Source organism: Myotis daubentonii, chromosome 3, assembly GCF_963259705.1.
Source record: "Myotis daubentonii chromosome 3, mMyoDau2.1, whole genome shotgun sequence".
NCBI lineage: Eukaryota > Metazoa > Chordata > Mammalia > Chiroptera > Vespertilionidae > Myotis > Myotis daubentonii.
In genome coordinates, this window is record NC_081842.1 from 175,195,354 (window position 1) to 175,205,482 (window position 10,129).

General features: G+C 38.8%; 1 non-coding gene across 1 annotated transcript; it reads left to right on the forward strand.

Annotated features, from left to right (window-relative positions):
- Nucleotides 1-9,662: 9,662 nt before the first annotated feature.
- On the forward strand, nucleotides 9,663-9,799 carry LOC132232187 (small nucleolar RNA SNORA2/SNORA34 family). Its single transcript, XR_009452327.1, has one exon. It is a non-coding gene; the product is annotated as a small nucleolar RNA SNORA2/SNORA34 family (small nucleolar RNA).
- The last annotated feature ends 330 nt before the right edge of the window (nucleotides 9,800-10,129 follow it).

Consider the following 10,129-nt stretch of genomic DNA (forward strand, 5'->3'; position numbering starts at 1 on the left):
AAATATTTATAGACAACGCAGCAATTCAGAAAGTACACACAAAAGATTTTTACAATGCAACAATTACTGTGGGCACAGCCTGAAATCGGTGGCATGAACGCTAATAGGAGCTGTGAGCAGAATCTCAATATTGCAGCTCCACCAGAGAATCACACGTGTGCATTCGTCTCTCCTGATCCTGCTCCCATAGATCGCACCTCCAGTCGGCAGAAATAATTTCGCATTCTTTTCACGGAATTGTTCCAAATGTTCACAGATAGCTCCCGAAGTTTGTAGAAGCACATTAGAATTTATCAATTAAAACAATCCATTCCTTTATATTTCTTTTAACTAAAATGATTAGGATACAATAGGGAGGCTTCTTGTAAAGGATAAGAGCAAAATCTAAATTGCATGTATTTTACACACATGACTTGGATTTGGGCTATAAGCTTGGTCAAGAGGACATGGGATGGGAAAGGAGACAGAACACCAGACAATGGAGAAGGCAGAATGAACTTTTTCCGCTTCCGCTATGTGGCCTGAGGGGCCCCGAGATGAAATCCGGCTCCTGACAGCCAGAAGCCCTCTAGCCCTCACCCTCCCCGGCGCAGGCTGACATGATAAACTGCTGTATCTCATTTGAGGAGGAATAGGCTGCCTCTTGGTGATTCCACTGGTACCTTCAGGGAAAAGGGATTCGAAATCACATCGCTGTCTTTACAGTGAAATCCACTCCATAACGCCCATCCCCACCGCGGTGTGGATGCCAGGTCGGAGGGCCCTGCGGCCTGTGTGGCCACTGCATTTTCCGCAGAGGAGCGGGCCTGCGCGCTGTGTGTAGTGCCTTCGTGAGTATTAAACAAATCAAGTTTAGGGAAATCCAAGCTGATCCCTCATTCCCATTTTTACAACGTCTCCATGTCAAATGGGCCATCGCTGCCGAGGCAGTCTGGCGCTTCCTGTTGGTCTGGCAGGAGAGAACGTGGTCAGAGAAGACAGTCCTCCAAATCCAGGCTCTGTTAGGGAAATTAGAATTAAGCAGCCAACGGGAAAATGGATGGGGTCTTCTTGCCGAACCAAATTACACATCTAAATTTCCAGCCAAAATTCTCCCTGGCTCGCCCTCACAGGTTCATATTTCTTTTTATTTCAAAATTTAAATTTCCTGGACTGGAGGCCTTATTTTCATACCCCTAAAAAAAGTAGAAGCTCTAATACAGATAATTAGAAATCTTTTCATAATCTCTGAAATCTAGGATTTCACCAAGTCAACATCTTAGTATTTTCCTGAGTCATGTATGTCTGAATTTCTATGTCTTTGGTGAAAACTGAGGAAAAATATAGGTTATTGTTTGGGCTAAGGAAATACTAGCATTTGTTGAATCTTTGATGTGAACATTAAAGTGGCAAGAAAGTTAAGGGGCAAGATAGAAAGAGAAACAAAAATTGAGATTCTAAAAATTTGAAACTGTAGTGAATTAAAGGTGGCCAAAATCATTTGTTTGTTTTTTTTCCCCATTTCTCCCATCTGTCAGTGGAGTCTACCTATGAATCTCGGCTGGTCTTATGAGTTATTTTGTCCAATAGAATTTAGCGGAAGTGGCTGTGTGAGATCCCAGCCTTCCGAAGGCCTGGAAGCTACTGCTTCGGCGCTCTCCTAGGAGTCAGTTGTCCCACTGTAAAAACAAATTGGGTTAGACCACATAATGATGAGAATTCCCTTGGACAGTGGTCTTGGGAGATAGGAGACCATTTGAATGCTCCAGCCCCAGGCAAACGCCGACTGAGAGTGCTGCAAGAGTGACTGCAGCTTCCCCATGTAGAGCAGAAGAACCTCATAGCTGAGCTCAACCCACTGAACAACCAGAAATAACAAATCCTTATTAGGTTAAGTCATGATGCTTTCAGATAATATGTTACATGGCAATAGATAACAGAAACAGAGATTTTTATCATAAGACTCGCCATTCTTTTTCTTCGCATACCCTACTCTTCTTTTGAAGCTATGCGAACTGGCAATCAAAATTGATTTTCCAATGCCTCTTGCAAAAGCGACCCAATAACAATAAGACAAAAAGCCAAGGTATGAACTGAGCAGGGGGAGGGGGTAGAATTATTTTTAAAAGGGAGCCCAGACTTACCTCTGCAATGAGTCTTCTCTTTTCTTTCTTTAGTTTCACTAATTATCCCAAGTCTACATCAATGTTCAAATTGGGCACCAAAGGAAAGGCATTTTCTATAACAGGAACTCCGTCCCTTTCCAGGATTCTACTCTTAAAAGTCAACTGAATGACCCAATTTACTTAAATCGGAATAGATTTTAAGAGACATCAGTAGATGTTCTGTTATTTACATTAAAGTTGCCAAACATAAATCCTTTAAATTAAATTTTCTCTCAACTAAACAAATAAACTAGATTCTAATCATCGCTCTATCGTGTGTAGCTGTGCAACTTGGGCCAGTAATTTTATCTTTTTGGGTCTCAATTTCCTTATCTGTAAAAAGAAAAAATGGACTATATAATCTTTAAGGTCCCTTAAAACGTTGCCACCCTTCAAAGATATATGTCAATATGTCATTTTTCAAGTGATGCCAGCTCACTCATAATACCTTATTATGATTATATTAGTGTCAACTAAAAAGTCCTTCTCTGTTGCCGAAGGCAGGAATGAATATATCCTTAATCGAATATTCTACCCCTGAATAATTGAGGTGATTGTGTAATTAACTTTCTCTCAGAAAGTACAATCCGAATTTTTGAACTCCATCATTTTGTAAGAACAAAGAAGTATGACAATTTGTCTTTTCCATGCAGGTCTCTAAGTGGCTGCCAATCTTCATAAAGTTCATAAGTAGTTAGTACATATTTAGCTTGTGGGAAAGATCTAAGAGGAACTGAGGGTAACAGCTTCAAAACTCACTGGTTCCTACGTTATTTCGGACATTGTAAATGCTGGCACTAAAAAAGCTGTCCTATTTCAGGGGATCTTCATGAACCGTAGCTACCTTCTGGGTTTAGTAACACACAGGATATTAATGTGTCATATAAGTCTAGTTTAAAAACAAACAACTAAAAATAAAAACTTAGGGCTCTCTAGCTCATTGTATTATTATAGTAAAATGTGATAAAGATTTGGTATGGTAAATATCACAAAGTTCGTTTTCACTTATATCTAGAAAAGGAACACTATGGTTCATTAATTCCACAGACAATTCCAAAATTAAGTGGTTTCAACCATTTATGGAATCAAACAGATCTGTAGAATACCAGCTGGGTAGCCTTGGGCAATCTGATTAATCTCTGAGTCTGAAGTTTCTTCCCTATAAAGCACAGATTTCTGTTTATAGCATTAAAAATGAGATAATGCATATAAAGTGCCTAGAATAATAAGCACTCAGTAAATGGAAGTTACAATTAAATGTGAGCTCCAGGAGAGCAGGGACCTTGCCTGTTCTGTTCACCTTTCTATCTCAAGTGCATAGACAAGCTGTGGAAGGAAAAGATTATTACTCTGGCCAACGGCTCCAACTCTTTTCCATGGCCTTGTTACACTGCTCATCAAGTAGAAATCACTTGGTTTGGGCTTTATGGTCTTTAACCTCCTCTGTTCATCACTAACAAAGAATGAACTCTTTAAAAACCAAAAATGCATAGATCACCACTCCCCAGTCAATGAAGTCATGAGCATGAACAAAAGAAACCACGGCTCACATGGAATAGCAGAATCCCTGACCACAAAATAGGTGCTTTTGGAAGTTGTGCTCACTACCTTTACAAAGGCCATTACTTTGGTGAGCTTCTGTTTTGGTGAACGTTTTCTCACCAAATAAGAGTTTGTACAAACTGGGTTGTGTAGAACCCCTGTGGAGTAGCTGTAATTCAGTCTGGTAGAGGAATGAAACAGAAAGAGGTTCCAGACAATCTGCGCCAGGTCCATCAGTGACCGAATCAAAATTAGAACTTACCTGGCTTTATCTCCCTAACTGTTATTAAATAATTGACCCTCCTAATTTGCTTCCTATATTGAGAATTTGTTTAGTGGAAAGAAGCAAACTCAGAAAACAAGGTATATAATGTGTGTTCTCAATCTTCCTTCGGAGAATTCAGGCTGACTTTGCAACATACCAGAATAAATCTTAAGAAGATCAATGAGCTGCCCAGGGGTCCTGCTGCCTGGATGGAGAATCAATTCTGGTTCACTTTCCTAGGAACACGTTCTTTTACTGTGGCAAACAGTGGTTGAGACTGTTCCATCCCCAAAATTGTACCAAATCTATGCTTCATCAATTTTCTCCCATGAAATGAGTCAGTTCATTGGGTCTCTACATATGGCAAACACAAAACCATACAAAAAGATTACACCAAAACAAAACTACTACAGTCCAAGCTTTCTGCAATTACAGAGAGTTAATATGGTTATTGGTAAAGCTAAAGCCAATGAAGACACAAGTATAAAACTTAAAAGCAGAAAAGAAGGTTAGGGGAATCTGCCTGAGAGAAGGCCAAACCATAAATAAGAAACCTGGTACCCAGTGTTCTAGGTGCCTGATAACTCATGGACGCATGGCAAAAGCACACCGATATACTTCCATTTGTGCCCACTCCCACTCTTGTGAAAAGAAAGATAGCGGGAAATAGAAAGTGGGTGGAGATCTTCATGAGAAGCATTACCACAGATAGAACTTGGGCTAAACCTTGGGCATCTTGTTCTTTGTACCCAGGGTTGGCTATACCAAGTTATATAAAACTTCAGATGAGTGGAAACCTTCTCCTTCAGATCAACTTCAGCTTTGGATGAGATTTTAAGGTTCTAAGATCTAGTCTACTTAAATATAAACAATGATGATAATTTTGGCATTTCTTTTCTTTATGAACCAATATTAAGAAAACATCCTTGTCTATGCTGTGGAAAGCAAGTAGACCACAGTCAAGGTCTATGTGTGTCTTGAGGAGAAGCTGACTTGAATCAGAAATGTGGGTTTGGGTCCATTTCCAATAACTTTAATGGATCACAACGAGCCCAATCCTAGTTCTTCTTGAGAAGTTGATGTGTACATGTGCATAAAATATATATTAGAAGTATATTAACACAATTCTATCTCAACAGATTTAATTCTTAAATGCTACATATACTTGTTTAATCTCCCGTTTTAAAAGTAGAAAAGGTTAGATTATAACATCAGGTTAGCTCTCTTTGAAGCAGGTAATAATTAAGTTGATTCACTGTTGCAATTACTGTCAAATCCCCCTTAATTACCAGAGATTTTATAGCAGCTTCATTATACGTCTGCTGTAATGCATTGTGGCCCTAAGGAGAAGTGTTGCAGGAAATTCTGCATAGCATGGATAATTCTAACCTGCAGTTACAGCTTCCAGCAAAAGCGCCTGCACTAAATTTATCTTTTTTTGACATTTCTCCCTGTTACTCAAGCAGTTAAATGAGGTAACATTACTAAAATACCTACCTACCTTTGAAAGTTAGAATTGATTTCTCCATAGATATTAAAATTAAAAAAATAGATGAAGGGATAAATTAGCCCTCAATAATTCCTGAGGATTAAATTATATTTCATAATTTAGATTATGGCATTCAAATAGATGTGAGTCTAAATCACAAATATATCTCCTATTTCTTCTTCTTGTGGATATTTCATATACGATAAGCAAGACAAAAATTATTACGGAGTCCCTAACAAAAACTCTTGAAGAGGATAGTCAACTGCTTTTTACTTACCAATGATTTTTTCCAACCACTTTCTGAGGAAAGTAATCATTTTAAAAATATCATTTTTAAGTTTCCGTATCACCGCTTGTTTTCACTGAAAAAAATCTTGACAAATCAGAGCCTATAAACTGAGTAAAGTTCAAAACAGATAACCGAATAATGCCTCTCACAGATCCCTTCCTGAGTGAGGAATTTACTCCATAGAATCTACTCGATTCAGAAAGGGCTGCAGTGTCAATGACACTATTGGCAGCTGTGTTAACAGTTAAGGGCCTGGCTTTGTACAGCAATACTGTTATTAAATTTCTCCAGAGCCCATGACTCATTAATCAAATATTCATACATCTCTGTAAATACACACTGAACAGAGAATACCCTCAGAGCTGAGCATCCCAGTACAAGCGCTCTTTCATGTCACACTGACAAAACCCTGAGAACATGCGGTCATGTTTTGCATTTCTAATGCACTATGTACTCTTTAATACTCCATTTCCTAAAAACAGAACACAAATGATCTTACTGATGGCAAGTGTTAGAAGGTTACAATTAAAATTATTCCACTATTGCTTCATACCATCTTTTTTTAAAAATGAGGACAGTGAATCAATTCTTCTGTTCTTTGTTTACCATCAAACAAGTAATTTTTTCCCAGGCGGATGAAGAAACCCAGGGCCATGCTCCTATTAATACAAGAATTTGTATTAGCATGAAAACAACAAATCACTACTTACACGAGGGAGGCCAAATCACTTAACATATTAGCAGACATGAACTTGCTATATTTTGCAAAGTCCTCCGTCTGTTTTACAGCCCTGGGAGTTTCCCCCCTATTGTACAGCAACAAAAGGTCTTTCTCAATTGCGGTCTCTGGAAAATTGGGGTCTGAAGGCCAGGCAAAGAAGAGAAGGTTCCAAATGCCGCCTCGTAAGGCTACTAAGATCAGACTCTTCACCCCAGTGTGGGCAGGATGTACTGTGCAGAGGGAAGAGAGAAAAGGAGCATCTGACATAAACCTCCCATCTATCTGGAACTTTCTGAAACAATGGGAACCTGATTCTCAATGCCAGTGAAATAGAAATAAATCTGTGGCATCTCATCTCTTCTTCAACCTCTCCAGTCTACTAACCAAACTGCCTGTGTCTTTAAGCCTGATTTTCCAAAATTCTGGCCACAGACTCCCCTTCCACAGCTGCCCGCTTTCATCCCCACGCAGCTCAGTCCTCCTGCACTCTAGGTGCTATTTTTGCCAGTGCCTTTAGAGCCTCTAACTCAGGGGTTCTCAACCTGTGGGTCGCGACCCCTTTGACAGTTGAACGACCCTTTCACAGGGGTCGCCTAAGACCATCCTGCATATCAGATATTTACATTACGATTCATAACAGTAGCAACATTACAGTTATGAAGTAGCAACGAAAATAATTTTATGGTTGGGTCACAACATGAGGAACTGTATTTAAAGGGCCAGAAGGTTGAGAACCACTGCTCTAACTCAATATGACGCAGGGAAAACTAGAACAGGCTTTGGAATCAGGAGAGGTTTAGATCCCAGACTAGCAAATTGTCAGCTGTGCTAACTCTGCAAGTGACCTTACCGTATCTGACCCTCAGTTTCTTCACCTGTAAAATGGGAACAATAAAAATAGCTATTTTCCCAAGATTTCTTCGAAGATTAAACTAAATAATATTTAAGTACTTAGTAAGTGCCCAATAAATAGCAGTTGTTGCCATTGGTATCATCATTGCAATCATTAATCCTCTATTTCTTCACACTGACTCAAATTTTTACTTTTCCTGACAATACTAATTCCCTCCTAAATTCAGCCAGCGAAGACGCTCCTTCCATTGAAATCCCTCTGACTCAGAGGGGTAGCTTTGCATGCCCACTTCCACGTGCTGGCTCTATCCTCTTGCACCCTCTCCTGATGCTCATACCATCTACTTCCGACACTCAAAATGCTGCGGCTCCTAATGCCAGCCTCAACTTCCTTCTTGCCTCCATTCTCACAACCTTCTATATCTCCACCTTTCCCACTTTTAGTCCTTTGGTGGCCTGGTAAAGTCTATGGACTGATTCTCAATAAAACATATTTAAATGTAAGTGAAAGGCATATGGTTACAAAGGAAATGTTATTTAAATATTTTTCTATATTTATATGGTAATATATTTGCTTCTTTAAGAGAACATTAATAAGTGCTAGCAGCAAGTTCCACCTATAATTTCAATGCAGTGTAAATATTTTAAGGTAACTGCATTAAGTATGCCATGAAAGTATTTATGATTTTTATTAATGACAAAATCCTAGGTACTGCTGATAGTTCTATACTTTAGTGCCTGTTTTCTTTGTGGAAGGAAATACTATGTTTCAGTTAGCTGTTAGTGAAAATAAAGACATGATTTTTTTTCACATTCAAGTTCATGGACCCTTGAATTCTATTCTATTCATGGGTTCATCAGGTTCATCTCCATTAAATGACCGTTCCTCAGCCCCATTTAATTCACTAAGTTCATCCATAGACCCTATATAATTATATTTAGATAAATCAGACTTTAAGGGTAGGGCTTGAGAAATCATCTTCCAATTTTAAATCTTCATATTTTAAAATGCTAGAACTAAACCCCAGTAATTCGACTTCGATAACCTTTGTTTCTCTCTTCATAGCATCATTCCCCCTGTGTCTCTTGCCCAGGCATCTATCTACCTATATAAGTATAAATTTCAGCCTGACACTCAGGCCCTCAGTAATAAATGACATACGTTTCATCTGTATCACTCATTCTGCCCACATTATTGCAGGATGTTTATCATCATCCCCTTATTAAATGCCAGCAGTGCTCCCCCGTCAGTAAAACAACCAAAACCAGGCACATGCATTTCAAATGCACCCCAACCCCACTTTTATTTGGGGAACATGGACCCTGTCTCTGGATTTTTATGCTGTTTCTTTATGAGCCCAAATACCTAGCTTTTCCCTGCTTATCTATCAACCATCCCAGACTGGGAGGATTCATCTCAGATGCCACCCCCTCCGTGAAGACTACCCTAATCCCTATAGCCAGGTGGGAACTCTTTTTTGAAAGCAAATATAATTTTATTTTGTACAACTTCTATTATGTCTTCTCTTCCCCTCCCATGCATGACAGTTTGCGTATTTTCCCCATCATTAAGTAAATTTCTCTGCTCCTTGAGAGAAGTGTCAGGTTTGTGTATGTATGTGTGTGTGTAAGTGTCAATTTTTATCACAAAACATTTTAAGAGCCTTACAGACATTCAATATTGGAATGGAATTAAGAGATTTCCTTGTTGTTGTTTTCTTTTTTAATTCTTGTTCTCCAAGGCTAGTTAAAAAAAAAATTTAAAAAAGCAAACATTTCCTTAAAGCCTTTTCAAATCTTTAGAGATGAATTAAATTTTGATCACAGTTTTAAAGGCTAAACTTATTGAGGATTCACAATGTGCCCGGCAACTTTCTAAGTGTTTTTGCATATTTTCTCACTAAATCCTCACAATAGCCCAATGTGATGGTTGCAATATCTGTATTTTATAGATGAGGTTAAGTAACTTATTCAAGGCCATGCAGCTAGTAAGTGCTAACGTGGCTATCCGAGCAGAGCCAGCCTCACTCCACAGTTTAGCCAGTTCACGGATGCCATCTCCACTGTGTAACACTGGAGCTTCACAGAGTAACACTGGTTTTTCCCTAAATGTAAGGATTCATTTTTTCCCCCCAAACTGATAGTATTGAGTGACTATGTAAAGTCTTACTTTCGAAACACCTGTTCTAGCTGATGCTATGGTACTAGTATAATGTGATATACTATCTAATTTGGTATGTTCTTATAGATTATGACCATTGCCGTACCACTTATGTTTTGCATGTTGTATTCCTTTGGTGTTTGGGGAAATTTCACACTGTATAAAAATTCAAAAACACTTTATGTTTTAAAAATAAAGACTGGCCCTGAATCAAGACCTGCAATTTGCTTAAGCTGTTGGTTTCCAGCAAGAGCCTAAAGAAATGTCTTTCTATGGTCTGTTGGCCATTTCAGAACTTAGGAGATGGAACTGTCAACTCATTTCAAAGGAATATCAAGATAGATAGATAGCCGAAACCGGTTTGGCTCAGTGGATAGAGCATCGGCTTGCGGACTGAAAGGTCCCAGGTTCGATTCCGGTCAAGGGCATGTACCTGGGTTGCGGGCACATCCCCCAGTGGGAGATGTGCAGGAGGCAGCTGATCGATGTTCCTCTCTCATCGATGTTTCTAACTCTCTATCTCTCTCCCTTCCTCTCTGTGAAAAATCAATAAAATATATTAAAAAATAAAAAAGATAGATAGATAAATAAATAAATAAAATGAAGACAATTTCTGTAGAATTGACAAACTGATCTTAAAATCCATATTAAAATGCAAGGGATTCA